General features: G+C 60.6%; 1 protein-coding gene across 1 annotated transcript in view; it reads left to right on the plus strand.

Moving 5' to 3' along the window:
• STK35 (serine/threonine kinase 35) overlaps positions 1 to 19,030 on the plus strand; it is a 33,984-nt gene extending 14,954 nt beyond the window's left edge. The window contains exon 4 of the mRNA XM_066236193.1: positions 17,241 to 19,030. The gene's annotated coding sequence lies outside the window, so the exon portion shown is untranslated. The remainder of the gene's footprint in view (positions 1 to 17,240) is intronic.
• Positions 19,031 to 19,468: the final 438 nt, after the last annotated feature.

Here is a 19,468-nt window from a genome sequence, read left to right on the forward strand (position 1 = left end):
CTAGGTGTGAGCCGAACATCTGCAGGGGTGTTCTGAATGGGGGTGGCGTTTGAGCTGAGTCGGCTGAGTTTTCTAGAAATATTTTTCCTTATCAATTAATAAATGCTTACAGCAGAAAATGTGCACAGAAGAAAAAGGTTTGGGCGGTTTTTTTCGGAGGATGAACTCAGTCCCTAACTGCGTCCCTCCTGTTTGCACGTGCGGTTCTGCCTGGCTGGGTGCAGGCGTGTCCCTGCTCTCTGACGCCACACCAGCCTGAGCATCTCACCTGGTGCCGTGCTGTGGAAGTGTGGCTTTCCATAACTGACATTCATCATGTCCGCCATAATGTCACCCTTCTACTGTAGATATCAGAGGGTTTCTCCATTTCTAGGCACTAAACAGTGTGTGAGGGAGTGTTCTTACCTGGAAGTTTTGCTTATTTAAGTTACTGCCCACATTTATCGTGGGCTTTTCCTCCTCAAGTATCGTACCAGGCTCTGGGGCAGCGGTGGTAAGCAGCACTGGAAACTGGCCCCATCCTCATGAATTCTGCAGCTTGATGGAGGAGAGAAACATTCATATTTATCACAGCTGCTTTGCAACAAAGAAGAGGTGTTAAGGAACATTGACCTTTCAGGATGGTGCTCAGAGGCGAGAGCAGGGACCTGGGGCCACCGAGGCAGCAGTCCGGGTAAAGACCCAGACTCTGCAAGGACCGGAGCCAGAGGGAGCCTAGCGCATTTGAGGGACTCCACCGATTTGGGTATCGGGAGAACAGTGGTCATATAGATCAGTGGTTTACAGCCGCCAGTCTGCGGGCCGGTGCTGGTCTGGGACAGAATCAGCCCCGATACTGCATGAAGAGGATGGAGTCCTGGCTCCTGGCCGGCCTTTCTGTTAGACCTGTTGTCACGGCTGTGACTCTGGCTGCACGCAGGAGACACACGTGGCCCCCATGCCGGCCCCATGAAGAGAGGCCTCCATAACTGGGGTTGTAGGTTTCAGAGTAACGTTTAAGTCAGGGTTTCAGTTTTCTAACAGTGAAAGGCAGTGCGCTTTGGGCTGGAAAGACGGGATCCTTCGGAAAGGAGTGCTGCCTGGTGGCCTCGCTGGGACCGAGTCCTGGTGTCTGTGGTTCGCTGGCTGTGTGGCTTCAGGCGGTTGTTTTACCTCTCTGGCTTTTATCATCTATGAAATAAAGCGGATCGTGTTTGTCTCATTGAGGTTGTTGGGGTGCACAAGAGGTTGTGAAAGCGCCCTGTAAGAACGGTCTAGACTAGGGGTCAACCCAGTCCCTGCCGCCCCCTAGTGGTGGTCAGCCCGGTCCCTGCCGCCCCCTAGTGGTGGTCAGCCCGGTCCCTGCCGCCCCCTAGTGGTGGTCAGCCCGGTCCCTGCCGCCCCCTAGTGGTGGTCAGCCCGGTCCCTGCCGCCCCCTAGTGGTGGTCAGCCCGGTCCCTGCCACCCCCTAGAGGGTGTTCCAGCTTTCATGGTGGGCGGTAGTGGAGCAACCAAAGTATAAATAAAAAGATAGATTTAACTAGAGTAAGTTGTTTTATAAAGATTTATTCTACCAAACTTGGCGAAAATCTGACATAAAGTACTTGGTAAGTAATTAATTAGTATATGCTCTAACATGCTGTAACTCTGCTTTATAAATTTTATAAAGTAAAGTTACTTCCCTACTTTATAAATCACCATGACTGTGGAACCAGTGGGCGGTTAGAAAATGTTACTACTAACAGATACAAAAAGTGGGCGGTAGGTATAAAAAGGTTGACAACCCCGGTCTAGATGAAATGGTAGAGGGGAGGATTTTAGATGCGCACTTCTGACTCGGGGTGGAAGTCTTGTCTCCTGCTTTTTCCTGAAAGTGGGGGTCTTCCGTGGGGGTCTTGCTTCTGGTGCTTACCAAATGGTTTTTTCCCAAACAGAGCTGTCCCCAGGACAACTCTGTCCAATGGCTTGTTTGAGGACAATTATCTATTTTTAAAGGTCACTCAGTGATGAATTCTATCTTTCTCTTATTTGTCATTTTTTTTAAAGATGCTTAATTCCTTCGTAATGGTTGCTGCCAGCCGGCCACAAGCCTGACCCAACATGGGCGGCCAGCCAGACTGATGTCCCAGGTGCCAGCGCCCACATGTCACCAGGGAGGGGGTTCTGGGGCTGAGGGACTGCCTTCTGGCCGGCTCACTGTCTGATACACAGACCTCGGTTACTAAGGCCTTTGGGAGCCAGGGCTGCGCGTGACGGTTCTTTGGAGCAGACAGCACCAGCCTGCTGAGGCAGTCGTGTGGGTGTGGTCTGAGAGGCCACAGGGAAGAGTCTTCGCTCCCTCTGACCTGTCGCTGCTCCCCTCGGAGAGAGCAGTCAGGCCAGGCTCGTGTTGAAGTGGCGAGTGCTGTATTTACCCTGGCCTGGGGTAGCAAGCGGGGGTCTGGGTCGGCCCCGTGACTGGTTTCCGATTTTGCTTCTGTTTTGCAAGAGCTGAGGCTTTCTGTTTTTGAATGTGGGGGTCGTCACACCTCTTGTTGGGCCCCGGTGGTCTTCTGGACTCACAGACGTCCACTCGTCTGACCGCAGCAGCATGCTAGCTCACACTGAAGCTGTGGGAGCCGATCGGGGCACTTGCTTCCTCTCGGCTGGAATTATATCCCAAGCTGAGTCACGTTCCAGAGTGGCAGGTTCATCAGAAGTGACAGTAAAAGCTCAGTGAGAAGGGGCTCAGCTGACGTGGCTCATTTCAGACAGCGAAGTCTCCAGAGCACAGTCACAGAGGGTAACTTAAAAACGTGGTTTTAGGTGAGAAATGGGGAGCCCAGGACGAGATCTGTCCACAGGTCTCTTCTGTTGAGAGTGACTTGCTGGCCCAGCCATCAGGACTGCCCTCCCTGGGGGAGGTGGCCCGGGTAGCTTTGGGGCTGCAGCCCCCGTGGCCGCCCTGCCTCCCGAGTATGGAGGCTGAGGGGTTCGGCCAAAGGGGGCACAGTGCTGCGTTGACCAGAGATGGTGTTACTTGTAGGTCATCCCTGGGCAAAGTGCTTTATGACCCTTATCTCGTTAACATCAGTAAGTAACTTCCTGAAGGTCACAGAGCTAATAGGCAGTACAGCCATGGTTGGCTTGACCCCGTAGGGTGTGTTACCTCATTGAATCACCTGTAAACGCAATGCTTTTATAGCTGAATTCAACAAACAGCTGTGCAGGGGGTAGATGGGTCCTCCTGGGTGTGGGGGCGGGGTGGAGGTGGGGGCCCTGGTGCAGTAGCTTCCAGCTTGGAGGGCGTTGTTCTCTGAGACGCTCAGTGCTGGTAAACAGCTAGGCAGGAAGCCCGAAGGGATGTGTAAGCAAGCAAGGAAGGCTTCATGGGAGAGGCGAAACTACCGCAGGGACCAGAGCTAGAGGTTTGATTCTTCGCCCCTGAGGCTTGTCCCACTGTCTCTGGTGGAGCCTTGAGCAAAGGGAGGGTGGGAGGAGGGAGAGGCCAGTGACCCAAAGTGGATGATTAGATTCCTAGAGAGTGGGGGTTTTAGTTAAAGTGCAGAGGTCGTTGGGAGGAGTGTGTGGGCTGGCGAGTCCTTGTCAAGGTCTTTGGTCCAAGCAGACCCGGGGCCTCGGAGCCTCTTGGGTCCCTGTCTGTAAAGTAGAAGTCCAGCCCTGCCTCCGCCTTTCTCCCCAGACCCCACGGAGCTGTGTGCGCGTGAGGGGCGCAGGGAACGAGGGGCGCCAGGTCGTTGGCGTCTCTGTCCCCCGAGGTGTTAAGCTTAGCCTTCGCTGGGTGGCCTGGTGGCCCTAGGGACCAGCATGCAGGACGTCCTCTGGGGCCTGGCCTGTCTCGGCGTTTCCTGGGAGACCCTGGTGGGGAAGGCTGCTGTTTGTGAGGTCCGCCAGCCCCGAGCGCTCTGGTCCCTGCTCCTGCGGCATCCATGTCAGCGAGGCGGCTGAGCCGTGGGTTATGTAACGTGGCCTCCAGGGATGCTCTGTCCCTTGAAGCTCTACAGGACATCAAAGCATCCGCGAGGGACAGGCCTGCCACAGGCTTCGCTGCTCCTGTTCTCCTTGGCATCCGTGGCTCCTCCCAGCCCAGACAGCGTCCCTCTGGGCAGCTCGGAACTGCTCCTGCACCTCCCTGCTGTGAGCACAGCTGCCTGACGCTGGGGCCTCGGGTCCCTGTCCTCTCACCGGGTGCACAGAGAACCCAGCAGCGGCAACAGTTCCTGGTTACAAAAGCCTGCTCGGAGGGCCCCTGACGAGTGCAGGGCAGAGGGCTGCCCTTTTATCTCCAGTCCTGAGTTAAGTACTGTAGTATGTTACTATCCTAACGGCATCTGCAGGCTGTTTCCTGTTACCGCCTGGATCTGCAGGTGGGAGAGCTGAGAACCACTCTCCTGTGACTGAGTCGGGATGTGAAACAGGGTTCCTGACTGAACATTCCGGGGCCCGTGCTGCCCCTTCCGGCCTCTTGAACAGCAGCTTCTGATGGGTTTCTCTGTTTTTCGAGGCAGACTGAGTTCCCCTCCAAACAGCATCACACAGGTGGCCCTGTTGCTCATTTATTGAACCTTGACTAGAGCAAGGGACTGACTGCATCATTTCTGCCTGTCCTTGGTGTGGCTGCCTGCAGCCCTGTGCGGGAAGGCCCTGGGCCGAGGCCCACCTGGTGAGCGGGCAGCGCCCGGTGGAGTGTGGGTGCTGTAGAAGCTCGTGCTGCCCCCGCGGGGACGGGCGCAGCAGTGGGGATGAGACAGGGGCAGTGCGGTGGTAGGCGTGACTTGGAAAGAGTGGACAGAATGCTTTCTGGAGAACGTGGTGTCCTGGGCTGGTTCTTGAAAGTATGTAGGTATAGAGGTGCCTGTCGGCCAGGTGATGAGTGAAGAGGCCACATCTTGGGGTTTGTCAGGACAAGGCTGGCAAGGGGAGAGGGCACTGTTCTAGAGACATTCTCAGCCAGCGATGCAGCCACGGCCAGGGCGCACGCAGGGGTGGGGAGGAGCAGGGGAGGGGAGGAGCTGGGGGGGCGCATGGAGGGGAGGGGCTGGGGGGGCGCACGCAGGGGAGGGGAGGGGCTGGGGGGGGGCGCACGCAGGGGAGGGGAGAGGCTGGGGGGGCGCACGCAGGGGAGGGGAGGGGCTGGGGGGGCGCACGCAGGGGAGGGGAGGGGCTGGGGGGCGCACGCAGGGGAGGGGAGAGGCTGGGGGGGCGCACGCAGGGGAGGGGAGGGGCTGGGGGGCGCACGCAGGGGAGGGAGGGGCTGGGGGGGCTCCCGAGGCTCCGTGCTGATGAAGGAGGGCGGCCCTCTCTTTCCCCGGGCGAGCCCTCAGTGCTGCTACAGAATCGGGGAGCCGAGACCTCCTGCCGCGATTCCAGGGTTCAGAGGCCTGGCAAGCCTTAAAACCGCCAGCCGGGTTTAAAATAAATCAATACCATAAAATACAGCAATGAATTTCCCAACTTAAGAGGAATTTCACTTTCTGTTAGAGGTGCCAGGGGAAAGCTGTAACTCAGCCCGCATCGCACACAGGTCAGAATTCTGTTTTGTTTCTTTGTAAAAGAAAGCGATGTCTGGGGACTCGGGAGGGGTGGATTAGAGCCACCTAGACGTGCCACCGGGCACGGGGAGGGACGCGGTGGTGCTGTGTCCCTGCGGCACGGAGGAGCTGGACGTGGGCCCAGGCAGGTCATCTTGCGAATGGTGACCTGATTTTTCAGGATGGAGAGGCGTGGCAAGCCGGCGGGCGGGTCGGCTTCTCTGGACCGTGTTGGGTTGCTGGGTTGCAGTCTCGGCCGTCTGTTCCGGTGGCAGCATCACGTGATGCGAGCCGTTGACTCATTCTGCATTTACGTCCATCCTTTTGCATAAAGGAAACCCTAAAATGTCGTGTGCAACACCCTCTGGTCTCCGTCTCTGCCTTTCCTCAGACATGTCTAAGACATGTCCTCCCAGAAGGCTCAGCCAGGGCGGCCCGCGGACCGGAGGCGTGGTGCTCACAGATGTGGGCAGGACGCGTGAGCCTTCCCGGCACGGCCCAGCTGGCACCAAACACGGGGGGGCTGGGCATCCCGGGGAAGGCTCGTTTTGTTGTTAGTAACCCGATGGCCTGCTTGGAGTAGATGAATGTCTGGAAGGAGCCCTCTGTTTGCAGGGGCAGTGGGAGTGAGTGACTGAACCACACCCCAGACACACAGCAGGGTGACGTTTACCTTTAGAAAACAAAGTTACTTGGGAGTTTGCTCTAGTTGCCTAAACTGAAGTCCAGGTGTCACCGCTGACATTGTCCCGAGTTCTTCCTCCCGGGTCCAGAGCACGGAGCCTCTGGGGGGCGGGCCCTTCAGCCCGGGGCTTCCGGAGTCCCACAGCAGGGGCTCAGCTGTCCCTGGAACGCCCGCTTTCCACCTACTCACAGGGTCTTATTGAGTTTGGGCATAACCGAGGTGCCACACCAGGCCCAGCTGTGTGAGTTCAGGGTCGACAGCCGGTCATATGGCCTGGGTCCAGTCTGGGTCCAGTGACCACGGTCAGAAAGGCCGCTCCCACGTTAGCAGTGGACGGAAGCGAGGGGGCCGTGAGCAGGTGTCCTGTGAGCTGGGACCAGCCCTCCCTCCCCCTCCTCACCCCCTGCTGCCCCTCAGCGCACGCACACAGGGCGGTGACAGACCTTAGCACAGTGGCTCTCACAGTGTGGCCCCAGACTGGCAGCATCCCAGGGAATTGTTAGAGATGCCCGTGTCCGGCCCCTCCGCAGACCCCGGGGTGTCAGCGGGACGGTGCTCAGCAGCCCCTGGGGACGCCGCTGCTCTCGCTGCTCTCGTCTGAAACTGGCCGAGCACCCTCTGCCACGTAATCAGCTGTAAGACACGAGCCAGCTGCCTCGTCTCTTCCCCCTTTGCCCTCAAAAAGATCCAAACAGCTTGGATCCAGGCCTAAGAGCTGGGAGGGCCTGCCAGGTTACGAAGCTGGCCCTGTCTTCTGCAACTAAGCCAGCCCTGGGACTCCGGGCGTGTCGCTCCTGCAGGCCGGGGCTCCTCATCCGGAAAACCAGAGGCCCTGGAGGACCCCTCGGCCCCTCCTCCCGACTCCCCACCCCCGCTCCACATGGGGACTCCGGGCTCCTGCCTGGGTCCTCCCGGAGTGGGGGTGACGTGAGGTCCAGAGGCCTTCTCTTGGACTTCCCGGCCCGGGTGCAGCAGACATCTGAGCCCTAGTAACAGGGCACATCTGGGGGTGCTCTCGGCGAGTGCCGTCAGGCACAGTGGGTCCCGGGAGGCCCTGCGGTAGGATGGGGGGTTACACTTAAAGAAAGGGGAGTTTGCGAGGCAGCGGGGCGTGGGGAGCAGTGGGGTGCACAGACAAGGCCCTGGTCTCCACGTGGAGCCCCAAGCGGGGCTCTGAGCCCGAAGGGAAGATTCCACCTGTCCAGTCACAGCCGTGTGCTGAGCACCTGCCACGGGCTGGCGTGGGCGTGGGCTGAGGTGACCCCTGGCCTCACTCTCCCAGCCTGGGAGTCCTCGTCCACCCGGGGGTTGCTAGCGCTTGTCGGTAGGATTTTCCTGAAGGGCTCATGGGAAGTGGATGGGAAGCTAGCCCGGGCATGCCGTGGGCATCCGTGCCGAGTCCTGCTCTCCTTTCATGCCCGTCCGTGGCCTTGCAGCCAGCAGAGCTCCACGTGGCCGAGAACGGGTGTGGTTCATGTGCTCTCCAGCCGTCCCCCGCCGATGAACACCCCCCCGGAGGGGCCTGCTGCTGGTTCCGGGGTGACTGTGTGTTGTAGGCACTATGGTGGGTCCTGCCAGCACCTCGGTGGAGCACCAGACCTGGTCCCCTGTCCCTGAGGCATTTATACCTCAGTTCACGTGTCATCCAGGAAAGCTACAGACACAATTTCAGGTGTGCACGGATGAAGGAAATAGAAAACAGGGACCTGCCCGAGACGGTCAGAGAAGTCTTTCTGGGTAGGTGACACTGTGGCTAAGACCTGAAGAATGAGGCCTCTGCCAGCAGAGGGGCAGGACCTGGCCGAGCAGGGCAGACAGGAACCCGCTCACGCCGACCTCTGGGGACCCCGATGACCCACAGAACAGCGGCTTCGGCCCGTCAGGGCCCCTGTGTGAAGGGCACCCCAGCGCTGTGGCCAGGGGCTTTGGAGAGGCAAACAGGAGCCCTGCATCCTCCCAGGGCGGGGTGGGTGGCTCAGCCGACAGAGGAGGCCAGGTGAACTCAAGGTGTGTTTCAGAGGGTTCTGAAGGGCTCACCAGTGGGCTGTATCAGGGAGGTTAAGGAAGGGGTGACCAAGAGTAACCCCATTATCTGACCAGAGCCGCCGGGCATTGGGACAGAGCCACTCAAGTTATAGAGAACCGCAGGAGGGAGGGTCTGGAAGAGAGTAAGGAATACACAGGTGTGTCCTGGGCATGTGCGTGTAAACCCCTCTCCTCCGGACGGGAAGGTGGTCAGCTGTGGGCTATCGTCTGGGTCTTCCCGGAGGGCTGTTGAGTCCCGAGTGTGGGGCTGACCCCGGTGCCTCCCCGGGCACGGAGCGCCCTCCCGAGGCCCAGGCTGCGTCCAGGCTGCGTTCACTGCCTCCTGATGGCTGGCTGTCCATGGTTTGTTCTCCCCTGTAATCAGCCTCGTGTTAGGAGACCGCCGTGTCTGGCTCTTCTGTGTCTTCATTTGCATATGCTGTAATTATGTCTCAAGAACAGCATTTTGTTGTTTGGGTATCTGCTTTCGCTTCTTAGAGCTGAAGGGTGGACAGGCTTGTGGGTCTGCAGAGAGCCGCTTTCTAAGTTATATCAGCATCAGGAATCAGGACCATAATTGCTGGTTATAAAATTGAATTTGAGAGCCACATTATTTTGTAAATTGGGAAGTATTTTCTATTTCAGATTAAGGAAAGGAGGTGGGGACCGCTGACCTCTGATCCTTCCTATTTGTAAGTACAAGTACCAGGCAGGGGCGGCCCCGTGGCCTGAACTGGACGGCAGCTGATGGAGCAGGGGTGGCCCCACGGCCTGAACTGGACGGCAGTTAGTGGAGCAGGAGTGGCCCGCGGCCCGAACTAGACGGCAGCTAGTGGGGCAGGGGTGGCCCCGCGGCCCGAACTGGACGGCGGCTAGTGGAGCAGGGGTGGCCCCGCGGCCCGAACTGGACGGCGGCTAGTGGAGCAGGGGTGGCCCCGCGGCCCGAACTGGACGGTGGCTAGTGGGGCAGGGGTGGCCCCGCGGACTGAACTTGACGGCAGCTACTGGAGCAGGGGTGGCCCCGCGGCCCGAACTGGACGGCGGCTAGTGGAGCAGGGGTGGCCCCGCGGCCCGAACTGGACGGCGGCTAGTGGAGCAGGGGTGGCCCCGCGGCCCGAACTGGACGGCAGCTACTGGAGCAGGGGTGGCCCGCGGCCCGAACTAGACGGCAGCTAGTGGGGCAGGGGTGGCCCCGCGGACTGAACTTGACGGCAGCTACTGGAGCAGGGGTGGCCCCGCGGCCCGAACTGGACGGCAGCTAGTGGGGCAGGGGTGGCCCCGTGGCCCGAACTGGACAGCAGCTGATGGAGCAGGGGTGGCCCCGCGGCCCGAACTGGACGGCGGCTAGTGGGGCAGGGGCATCAGTCAGCCCTTCATCTAGACCCCTGGTCGGCAGAGTGTGGCTCAGCCACACATGGCTCTTTGGCCCCTTGAGTGTGGCTCTTCCACAAAATACCACGTGCGGGCACTACCTCGATAAGGAATGTACCTGCCTATACAGTTTAAGTTTAAAAAACTTAGCTCTCAAAAGAGATTTCAGTCGTTGTTCTGTTGATATTTGGCTCTGCTGACTCATGAGTTTGCTGACCCCTCACGCTTGGTGTGACTTATGCACAGAGCACAGGGTGGAGGCCGGCCCCACCCACCTGGGACCGGGAGAGCCTAGGTCCTTTCTGGTCTGGTTTGGCAAGTAAGTGCTTCTGGAAGTTTCTGCAGCTCGCTGGTGTCTGGGGTCCTCTCAGTCTGTTTCCTGAGACTGAGCCTGTGTGGCCTGGAGTCTTCACCAGCATAAGGCACATGGGGTGGGGAGGGACGGACACCTCTCACCGGAAGAGGCTGGGCCCCTGGTGTTTGCCAGACTTCACCCTCTCCCTGTCCGTCACCTTGCTGAGGCCTCATGTGTGTCCCGGGTACAGTGCCCTCCCCACCCACCCCCACTCCACTCCCAAGGAAGTGATTGCCCCCTGCTGATATGGCTGGAAGCTCCCCGGTGCCACGGTCTTTCCCGGGAGCTTTTGTAGATAGGTCACAGGAGCCAGTCTGTGGTGACGCAGCACTGACTCGGCACTCCCAGGAGCTCAGGAGGGAGGGGGGCCTTGGGGTTGGTTCCCACCGAGGCCACAGCAGGAGAGCACAATGACCCTAAGTTGCCAAGAGCCTTGAGTGTCAGCCTAAGGGGGTTGACCTGCACCCTGTAAACAGTGGGGATGGGGGAGGGGTGGGTAAAGCTCTATTTTTCACAGTTGGGTGGGTCCCAGTGAGGGGAGAATTGTCAGCCCCCTGGGGGCGCGGGCGGGGAGATGAGATGCTGCACCTGACGCTAAGTGACACCGGTCTCAGGAGTTGGCACAGGCGTCCCCCGAGCATGTGGCTTCCATATAGCTGTAAATCACAGCTGTGCCACTTACCAGCTGGACAACTCTGGACAAGTCGCCTGACGTCAGGGGTGGCCCGTTGCCTCACCCATTAAACCAGAGGTCCCCAAACTTTTTTCACAGGGGGCCAGTTCACTGTCCCTTAGACTGTTGGAGGGCCAGACTATAAAAAAAAACTATGAACAAATCCCTATGCACACTGCACATATCTTATTTTAAAGTAAAAAAACAAAATGGGAACAAATACAATATTTAAAATAACAAGTAAATTTAAATCAACAAACTGACCAGTATTTCAATGGGAACTATGCTCCTCTCACTGACCACCAATGAAAGAGGTGCCCCTTCTGGAAGTGCGGTGGGGGCCGGATAAATGGCCTCAGGGGGCCGCATGCGGCCCCACAAGCCCATAGTTTGGGGACCCCTGCATTCAACGGTCCTCATTTAGCACCTGAGCTCACTGTACGCGCTGAGGAGACCGCACGCAGGAAGTAGAGGCCCGCTGCCGTCCCTGGCAGGTCTGAGAGCTCGCTGGTGGTGGTTCCCTCTCTCTCCCTCTCTCTCCCTCTCTCTCTCTCTCTGCTGGCCTCATCCCGTCTGTCTTTGCCACATTCTCCTAGGCTAATCACCGTCTTCACCTCAGTTCTCTTCAACAGTCTGCGGAGCCCGTCTTGTCCCGGTGGGGCCACGCCCCTTGGTGCACGCCCGGTGAGTTCTGTCCACACGGGGCTCGGGCTGGTCCCTGGAGCCAGAAGTCCATATGGTCTTTCTGCCTGGACCACTCTGGCATGATTGTGGCTGAGTGTTTGTAACCACAGACTGTCCTGTGCCCACATGGCGGAGTGACCTCTTCCCTGTAGATGTCTTCCTCCTGGCAAAGGGCCCACAGGAGGGAGCCCCGGGAGCCTGGGGTCCCCCTCGCCCATTCCCTGCTCATTACATCAGCCGCAGCTGGACCTGAGCTCTTTGGGGACCACTTGTGACAGCTTTCATTTCATCCCCACACTCCGTAGTCCAGGAAGGGAATTCGTTGAGGTCTCCCCGTAGCTGCTGCTAATTGTGAGGCTGTTTCTCTAGTTTGTTTTGAGTGAGTCCCACCGGGTACCTGTCTACCAGCCAAGGCACGAAGGGGAAGTCAGCGGCACCAGTGCCCTAATGGCTTCCACGTGTGACTTCCAAGGCCAGAAAGACCAGGTTTAAATAGTCTTTAAATAGGCGTGAGGACTTGGGGGGTATCCTGCTCATGGCTGGTCCCCAGAGAGACCACCACAGCTCGGGGTCTGAGGTCCGGCCCTGTGACAGTTTGGGCAGTTGGCAAACTTCAGTTCTGGCATTTTGGTAGCACACTCCAAGGAATTGAGAAGTTTAAAATAATATTAAGCAAGTCAGCAGCGGTGACAGCATGGTCACGGCCATAGCGTGACCAAGTCTCTGTGTCTAAGCTTCCACCACGGCTGCCCCCTTCGGCGCATGGAGTGTCCATGGCCGTGTCCACACTTCGGGCGCACTCAGGAGAGCACCGACGTCCACTTGCACGGCTCTCAGCCCTGCGTGTCCCCTGGGCCGGCCGGCGCCTCCACAGGAGCGGTGTCCTCGCTGTGGGACAAGGATCGGGCTCCGCTGGCCCGGCATGGAGCCCGCCTGCTCTCGGTGGCGCTGGTCAGGCTGCGGGCGTCCCGGAGGGGGACGCCGCCCTCCCGCCCTGCTCTCCGATTGGAGGTTTTCCTGATCAGATAAGGGGCCACGAACCTGCTCTTCCTCCTCAGTTGTCCTGTCTGGACCCTTCTCAGAGCCTGGGCGCCGGGCTCTTCTCTCGGAAACCCGCCCATGACTCCAGGCTGCGGTCTGCACACTCCTGCAGGGGGCTGGCAGGCCTGCGCGGCCCTGGTCCTGAGCCCCTCATTGGCAAGAGGTGATGTCCCAGACAGAGAGGGCTCGACGGGCCCGGGAGCCCGATTTCCCACCCCGTGGCCACCGGGCAGGACCCTCCGTGCGCCTCTGGCACTTCCCTCTGCTGTCTCCCAGCAGCAGGTTGCTGCCCGGCAGTCCCCTTCTGCCCCTGTATTTGTGGGGTCACAGCTGGGCAGGACCCTCCGTGCGCCTCTGGCACTTCCCTCTGCTGTCTCCCAGCAGCAGGTTGCTGCCCGGCAGTCCCCTTCTGCCCCTGTATTTGTGGGGTCACAGCTGGGCAGGACCCTCCGTGCGCCTCTGGCACTTCCCTTTGCTGTCTCCCAGCAGCAGGTTCTGCCCCTGTATTTGTGGGGTCACAGCCGGGCGACCCTCCGCCTTTCTGAGGGCTGCTTCCTCGGCTCGCCCGCATAGGCGAAGAGGAGGTGGAAGATGGGAAGGGTGGCCTCTTAGGCGCAGGGTGGACCCTGGTTGCTGAGGGCTGGAGCTCCGTCCCTCAGGGCCGCCTGCCCTCGCCGCCACGGTCTCCACAGTCCGTGGATTGTGCATGCGGAGTAGTGGAGTCTGCCATCCCTGACCGCTCCCTAGCCAGGCCTCTACCACCTCTCGAGCCACTTGTCAGCTAAGGAGAGTTGTGGGGCACCCCCACACACCCTCCGCAGGCGGCTGGGCCTGGCACGAGGCCGCCACGCGGGTCTCTGAGGTCTGGGCAGGCCCACAGAGCTGAGGCCAAACCCACGTGTTCCGGTCCAGCCTGCCCTTGTCCTTCACCTCCGGGCAGACTGGACCAGGGCCGCGCTCTGAAGCCGGGCCAGCCCCAGCCGCCACACCCGTGTTGCGGGCTCCTCCCAGACGAGGCAGGTAGCCTCTGCAGACAGTGGGCCATCCTAGTCCTCATGGTCTCCCTCTGGAGGGTGGTCCTGTCCTCATGGTCTCCCTCTGGAGGGTGGTCCTGTTCACAGGGGCGGGAGGCACGAGTGGTGACTAGGCTGGAGAGGGACCGGAGCTTCTTGTGGGGTGGCAGGCAAGCCCTCACCCCTGTGGACCCCGCTTCTCCCAGCCGCTCCAAGGTGCAGGGGCAGGGACTGGAGTGGTGGCAGGTGTAGCTGGGGGGAGTTAACACAGGTGAGACCCTGGTCCCGGTGCCCACCCCCCCCACCCCCCCGGCTGCTGGAGCAGCCCTCTGCCTGGGGCTGGCGGGGACGTTCTGTGGGAACTCACGCAGAAGCAGGGATGGTTACAGCCATGCTTTTATCCTGAAATCCTGTTGTGCCCGAGTGACTCCGCGCAGTTCGCACAGTGATCTCAGTGCCACGTGCCCCCCCCCCCGTGTCTCTGTCCAGCTCCAGCGTCCGAGCTCCTGGGCAGGAGTCTGTCCCCGTCCGTCCTGGAGGAGCCTTGAGGTTATGGTGTGGGTGACGTCCACAGCATGGCCGGTGGGGGGCTGCGGTCACGCCGTGCCGGTCCCTGGAAGCTGCCCATCTGGACTGCTTCCTGGGAGGAGGGGTGTGCAGGGCACCTCAGAGGCTGCATGCCACCTGCGGGGACAGTGGAGGGACAGGTCTGGGGCTGGGGCGGGTGGGGTGCGCAACCGGACCAGCAGTTGCCGAGGCCCGAAGCGGAAAGGCTGCCATCTGGACGTGCTTGTGGCCACGCCGTCTGGTTTGGGACTGGGCCTGAGTCAGTGCCAGTCGTGAGTTTTGGTGGTTTTGGTTGTGACCTGAAGCTGCCATCGCACCTGTTAAGTGCAGCCTGTGCCTCACGGCCTTCCACAGACCCTGTTGCTGGACTTCACACCCTGCGCGGTAGACGCTTCCGTATCTCAGGTTGAGAAAACAGGCTTGGAGGGCCTTGACTTGGCGAAGGTCAGAGGGCGATTGGTGGAACCAGGGTGTGGATTTTAGGTCCTCCCGCTCCTCCGGAGCTCCTGCGGTTCTGTGACACGCGCTCTGAGAGGCGCCCCTTACCCCCAGTGTGGGACCCGCTCCTACCTCACCAGGTGGTTTTGGGTCTCCTGGTCGGGCTCAGAGACTACACTACCCCCGGCATGCCGGCGTGCGGCTGCGGGGAGCCCCTGGTGGGTGGGTGCGCTTTGATCACCTCTGAGCTTCTGTAGCCTCGGAGGCAGAAAGCACCGTCCCCTACTTGTCACCTACCCCCGTTTTTACCAACAGCAGGACCCCTGTAGACTGCGGGGCGCTTGGGCCACAGCTGTCCCGGGTTCGCCTGTTCCCGCCCACGGTTGCTGCGGAGCCCGAGAGGGATGGCGCGAGGAAGCGGGGCCGCCCTCCCTCTGACAGATCGGAGGCGACAGCAGGCCAGGCGCCGAGCCCCCGAGGGCTGGCACAGTGCTAACTGCGTCTGCAAGGCCAGCTGCTCCGTTTGGTGTATTAAACAAGTGAAGAGTGACTCCCTCCGAAGCTAATCCTGTTTAGAAGGGGAGGCCTGCCCCCATGACCCGGAGGTCGCCTCTGCACCACGCTCCCCGGCGTGGTAACGCTGGAGCCGAACCGAATGGGGCGCGTGGGCGGCTCATCTGCAGTTGGAGGGCGTGCCCGCGCCGCCCTGTGTTGGCACAGAGGAGGCAGTGCATGGCCAGCCTCGCGTGGTACTGGTACCTGGCCTATCAAACACGTAGTTAGCTCAGCAGTCCTGTCCCCACGCAGGACTGGGGGGAGGAGTCAGGTGGGGGTGAGTTCCTGGCCACCCGCCTGGCAGTGCTACTGTTGAGCTGATACCGTGCTTTGTCTGTGAGTGTGACAAGCAGATGATCTTCCCGCCTCGTGAGCGCGTGGCCCCCAGCCCAGCCCCTCCTTGAGTGCCACTCCTCACGTCCCTCCCCGGCTCTGCTCTCCACACTGCCCGTGGCCGTCCCGTGGAGGACGTTCCTTGTTCTAGCCTGGTTCCTCCTGGTGGGGCGGGGGCGGGGGGTGAAAGCCTGAAAAGGCCCTGACTGGTCCCAGAGGTCATCCTAGCGGACCACACATGACCATGCCGTTTACCAGGGGTTTCTGGCCGTATTTCAAGAGGACTTGGCGTGCCCCGGATGGTGAGGTCCTCCCCCGGCTCCTGAAAGCTCTGCTTTGTCTATGGAAGGCAGGGTGAAGGCTGGAGGCATCGTGGGACGTGTGCACGGTTGTTTCAGTGTCACACGTCGGAAACTGAGATGCAGGCCCACCGTTGGGTTTCTGTTGAAAGGACTTAGCAGGCAGCGCACAGGAGCAGCAGAGGGAGAGGCTCAGCCCGAGAAATGCCGTGTTTCCTTCCAGATCAGACACCTTCCCCATGCCGTCATCAGCCAACCCCGCTGTCCCCCCAGATGCTGGGCCACCTCGCCTGTGCAGCACAGGAGGGAGGCACAGGCTCGCCTCTCAGAGGTCAGACAGGTGTGGGGAGCTCCGTGTGTCTCCAGTGTATGTGGAAGCTTCCAGAAGAGACCCAAACCTGGTGCCATGGGCCGCTCGTTGCTCCTGGGACCTTTCTGCTGGAGCCACCGGCTCTAGCTCTTGCTGATTGCGGGGCACTTACTCCCATTACAGAGTCGAGCGTGACGGCACGCTGTGCTTGGCGCTGGCCACGCGGAGGGCACGTGGGGGCGGGGTGAGTGCCACGTTGGGGGCAGGGCGAGCGCCGCGCTGTGGTTTCCTGCGCTCGGAGGTTCTGTGTCTCACAGTCGCGGTCCTGCTGTCCCGTCACCCGGGGAAGTGCCCCTCCGCCGCGGTCCTGCTGTCCCCTGTCACCTGGGGACGTGCCCCTCCGCCGCGGTGCTCGTGTGCCGCCCGGCCTTCCCGTTCCTCTGTGACTGTCGCCGAGTGGGTGGGTCACGTGCTTAACTCTCCTATTTGGGATTTGTGGGTTGTTGCCTCATAATTTGACAGTGCTTCAGTGAGCGCCTTTGTTCATAAAGTCCTTCTCTTATTTAGGATTATTGGGTTAAGCTTCATTTCCAGAGGTGGAGTTTAAGGTCTGCAGGTCTCAGCAGATGTGGAGCTCTGAGAACACACTGGCGGACGGCTCTCTGGAGGCTGTCCACCTTCTGCAGCGGGCGTCCTTTTTCGGGGCACCCCACCCCACTGCGTGCGGCGGCGCTGGTGGTTAAAGGCCCAGGGTCGCGGCCTGCGAGAATCCCGATAGACCCAGAATTTCTGGTGGGGATGATGGGGGTGGGGGTGGGGTGGGCGCTCATCACATGTGTCTGCCCTGCTGTGGGCCAGGGACCTTCTAGTTATTCCCCTCAAACCTCAAAATAGAGCCCCCCACTTCTCAGGAGGAAACCGGCTGGCAGGAAGTAAACTGCTGGCTGTCCCTGTAGCCCGCTGCCTCTCGTGAGGACTGGCAGGCACCTTCCCAGGACCGAGGCCCTGCCAGTGTTGTTGGACCGCAGGCGGCAGGTAACGTGGGGCAGGCGTGGGGTCACTGTTAACCGTACGAGAAGCCACTAGAGAGGGGGGCCCAGCATTCCTGATGGGGTCTGTACCCCTGGTCCCCAGCCAGGGTCTGCGCCGCAGTCCGTGTGACCTTGGGCACATTACCTCACCTGCACCCCAGTTCTCTCATCTGGGGAGTCCGCAGGTGTGTCTGCAGCGAGGTGCGAACAGTGAAGCCAAACGGACTTCAGATGAATTACTTAGGGAGCCCCGCCCTGGGTGCTGGCACCTGGTGGGGGGACTGGAGCTTGGCCGCCCCTCCCCCAGCCCACCCACCCCATGTCCACTCACCCTGCCTTCTGTCTTCCAGGTTGATCCTCGGGACCCACAGTCTCAAGTCTCTCGCAGAGCACGGCAGAGGGCACAGGCGGTGGCCTGGCCGGCGGCGACCTCCCGACTGCTAGGTGTCCAGCAATGTGAAGCTTTCGTTTGGATTTTCCCTCCTTCAGTTCTGCCTATATTTTATTTTAGTCTTTTTTTTTTATTTCTTTTTTAATTTAAATGGTTTAAGACTTCAAAAGAGCAGAAGCTTTGTGTGGACAGGCACCAATTTCTTTTAAAAAAATTAATATGGACAAAGCCTATGTATAAATTTTGTTTTCAATTTTTATAAGCAGATAGGGAGCAATTTTGTTTTTGTCTGTTCTTTTCCCTGTCTGTCTTCTTGACCCATTTCTCAGTTCTGCATATTAGCACCTCACTTCCACCGAGGAGGCCCACCTGCCCGCGGAGGCGGGAGGACGGAGGAGTCCTCGGGGCCACATTTCCAGCAGGTGCAGGAACTGCCGGACTCCAGTGGGCTCTCTCCTGGCTGGCCCCTGCGCCTCGGACAAAGAACCACCTGGAAGAAGATGGCCCGGCTTTGGCCAGGGGAGCTCGAGAAAGAAGTGCTAAACTGTGGGCATGTTCTCGTTCAGCTGGAGGCAGCCCAGGCCACACAGGACTTATCAGTGGTGGAAATCCGTGACTCAGCTGCCCTTTAACTGGGGTCTCCCAGGGCAGGGCAGTGGCGGGGGCACGGGGAATGGGACAGAAGGGGACCGTCTCCCACTCCCTGGTGGTCGAGCAGTCAGCCCACCCCAGCGCTACAGGCCTGCCTTTCTGTGAGTGGTCTTCCTCCCGGAGGAAGGTCCCTGGAGAAAACCTCGTGCCAAACCTCCGCCTGGGACGCTGCGGGGTCCTCAGCAGGCGTCTGCCACCCCTGTGGCCTCTGCACCCATCACCTGCCGGCTCCTGCAGCACCACCTGTGCCCACCGGACATCCAGGCTGTCGTGGAGACTGCCTGAGACCCCCGAGGTCCACTTGTGACCATTGCCACGCGAGCAGGGTGCCCTGGACGGCCTGTCACTGTCACTGCAGGGAAGAGTGTGCCCCGTGCACCAGGTCCCCTGGCACCACTGACGGTGACGTTATCCAGCACTGTCTCACTCTCTGGGGACACGCTCTCAGGTGCCCACTTCCTGCGTAGACGTGTCTGATGGGGAAGGACGGGGCTGCCGAGAGGAGGGAGGTGGCTGGGCAGACCCCCAGTGCCCGGTGTGTGGGCTCACCCCCGAGAGCTCCCCACGTGAGCTGCCGAGAGGAGGGAGGTGGCCAGGCGGACCCCCGGTGCCCGGGGTGTGGGCTCACCCCCGAGAGCTCCCCACGTGAGCTGCTGAGAGGAGGGAGGTGGCCGGGCGGACCCCCGGTGCCCGGGGTGTGGGCTCACCCCCGAGAGCTCCCCACGTGAGCTGCCGAGAGGTGGGAGGTGGCCAGGCGGACCCCCGGTGCCCGGGGTGTGGGCTCACCCCCGAGAGCTCCCCACGTGAGCTGCTGAGAGGAGGGAGGTGGCCAGGCGGACCCCCGGTGCCCGGTGTGTGGGCTCACCCCCGAGAGCTCCCCACGTGAGCTGCTGAGAGGAGGGAGGTGGCCAGGCGGACCCCTGGTGCCCGGGGTGTGGGCTCACCCCCGAGAGCTCCCCACGTGAGCTGCCGAGAGGTGGGAGGTGGCCAGGCGGACCCCCGGTGCCCGGGGTGTGGGCTCACCCCTGAGAGCTCCCCACGTGAGCTGCCTCGGTACTTCAGAGGCCGTTCTCGCTGTGACAGCTGGGCGGAGAGGGGTTTGGGTTTGGTTTTGGTTTTCTCTAAACCAGCGTAGGGGCCATAGGGAAGGCGGTTACGTCCATGGGTGACCAAGGAGGGCATTGTGCGCTCTCTCAGCAGCAGCCCCGGTCCCGAGGCTCCGCACATCCGGAGAGGCTCGTGCGGCGCCAGCCCAAACACAGCAGCGTCACTGACCACCTCCTGCCTTTTCTCACGCCCCTCGGATGCCGGGGTGCTTCCGCCTGGGCGGGTGGTGGGCTGTGGTGAGCAAGGCCAGCGGGACTGCAGGTGGTGACCAGGCCCTTCCTTCCCCTCCTTGGCTGAACTCCTTTTTGATCACCTGTCTTTTGTCTCCTTCCGTCTCCGGTGAACCGCTGGCTGTCCCTGCAGCTGCCGCTGCGGCTGGGGTCCTGGCATCCCCTGGCGGCACACACGCTGCCCTGCCCTGGGGCCGTG

The sequence above is a fragment of the Saccopteryx bilineata genome, chromosome 6 (genome assembly GCF_036850765.1).
Source record: "Saccopteryx bilineata isolate mSacBil1 chromosome 6, mSacBil1_pri_phased_curated, whole genome shotgun sequence".
Classification (NCBI taxonomy): Eukaryota; Metazoa; Chordata; class Mammalia; order Chiroptera; family Emballonuridae; genus Saccopteryx; species Saccopteryx bilineata.